Raw genomic sequence first — 2,140 nt, 5'->3', positions numbered from 1 at the left:
ATTGTATGAGTCAATCTTGTCCTTGTGCCAATCCGAGGGTGATTTCCCCTTGAACTTGTTGCCCGCCCTTTCCCGTATCTCTCTCTCAATCTCCAAGGCAGCTTGGAAAATAGCGTCAATTGTGTCGAACTTGTGTAAGGTCAACCGTAAAGCAATATCTCTATTCAACCCCACCTTGAATCGTATGATATCATGACTCACTTATTCCCCTCTATGATCAAGTTTCAAGATGAGTTGTTGGAACTCATCGTAGTAAGCCACGGCGCTTTTATTTCCTTGCCTCAAGTTATACAACTTAGCAAGGAGCTCTTAATAATATCTTTTGGGTAGGTACCTTTATCTCATGAGGTACCTTATCCGAAACTAAGGAGGGGGCTGCCCCTCTACCAACACATTGCCAAAATGCTTAACATATTCCCATCATGTAGTAGCATAACCCTCAAATTGAGCAATTGTGTAGCAACTCTTCTTCTCTTCTGTAAGATCGTTAAATTAGAACACCCTCTCACATGCGGATTCCCATGCAAGAAACTCTTCGGGATCACTCTCACCCTTGAAGATTGGAAGCCCCATTTTGATGGTATTTAGTCCTACTTCACGAATTTGGTTCCCTTGTTGGTTCCAATGATCAACTCTTCCTTCTCGGCCATGAACCTCCCTTGGATCAACATGTATACCTTTTACCTCTTCCCCCCTCATGTAACCATCATCAAATAGACCATACCCCTCATGTTGGATAGGTCTATTTAGGTTAAGTAGAGCCTGTAGTGGCGGGTTTGGATTTGGTGGATAATAAAGTCTTTGGCCAAGTGGAGTTTGGTTTGGAGGACTCGGGTTGTGGGGTGGAATTTGGGTTCCAAGTCCTTCTTGTTATACTTGGTAAAGTGGTGGTTGGATTAGCCTCTCATAGTCTCGGGTGAGGGAGTATAATGGAGTTTGGTTTGTGACATTGGAGGGCTTTGTCGGTGGATGGAACATTTGGTGCAAGGCCTCGGGAGTAGTGGTCAGGGAAATGTGTTGAGGGGTGGATGGTCGACTCCTTTGACTTTCCACACACTCTAATCTTCCACTCATTGATGCCACATCCGTATCTAGTTTCTCAAGACCCACATTCAACCTAGCCACATCTCGGGACATAGTTTCAAGGCGAGCCAAAATGAGATTGATGGGATTACTATCCATTGTTTGAGCATTTAAAGCCTCGGGTTCCATTTTAATAGTATTAGAACTAATCCTTCAAGTTATGATCCAACAAGTCACCAAATCAGTCTACTATGTCACACACAACAATACAACACAAAACCTACAAAACAAAACACATGTTAGTTCAAACAACCTCACTATTCTCTCATTCACTTTGTGGTCTCACACTTGATGTCACAAATGTTTGCAAGTCAGCTTGTAGTTGTGGTGAGTTGAAGAGTAAGTCTACTCCTTAGTCAGAATGGATTCTTTATTGGTTGACTCAAGTAAGTAATGTTCGAACTTGAACCAAGAAGCACTATGATTATAAAAATGATAAAAGTACCAAAGAAACGTAAACACGAACAAGGGATGCAAAGGACTAATTGACAATCTAGTAGGAGTTTACTAGTTTGTTAATTAGTTCTACGATCAACTAATGAAACCAAGAATCAACAATTAGAAACTAGGAAAATTCAAATTTGAGTTTAATTATTGACATGAACAGTAGCAAGTGGTGACGTGGCAACATGTAATTTGTCTCGGACCCACACAACTTAGTCATAAATTTGAAATTCTTAACCTTCACACAATTTAGAATGAAAGACAATTGGTTTTTGAGGAAAAGCATAAGTCTTGAGTTTTTTGTAAGTTTATTCACAAAAGAATGATCTTGAATTGTACTAGTTCCACCAAACAAGGCTCCTTGATTTAAGGATAGTAGTTGAAAAAGTCTATGAAGTGATGGTTCAAGTCTTCTCACCATCAAACTTTAAAACTTTTACCTTCACCTTTTTGAATCAAGTTTGCACTTTTTGTAGTTTAAGTTATAATACTAGGTGAAGAATAAGATGAACACAATAACAATCTTCATGAACATAACAACAACACCACCAATCGGCCACCAATCTTTAACAACAAGGTTCAACACATGGCCAACTTCAATTCACCACAACAA

This window comes from Capsicum annuum, chromosome 12 (assembly GCF_002878395.1).
Source record: "Capsicum annuum cultivar UCD-10X-F1 chromosome 12, UCD10Xv1.1, whole genome shotgun sequence".
NCBI lineage: Eukaryota > Viridiplantae > Streptophyta > Magnoliopsida > Solanales > Solanaceae > Capsicum > Capsicum annuum.
The sequence above is the reverse complement of the archived record's forward strand: the minus strand, read 5'-3'. Positions refer to the sequence as shown.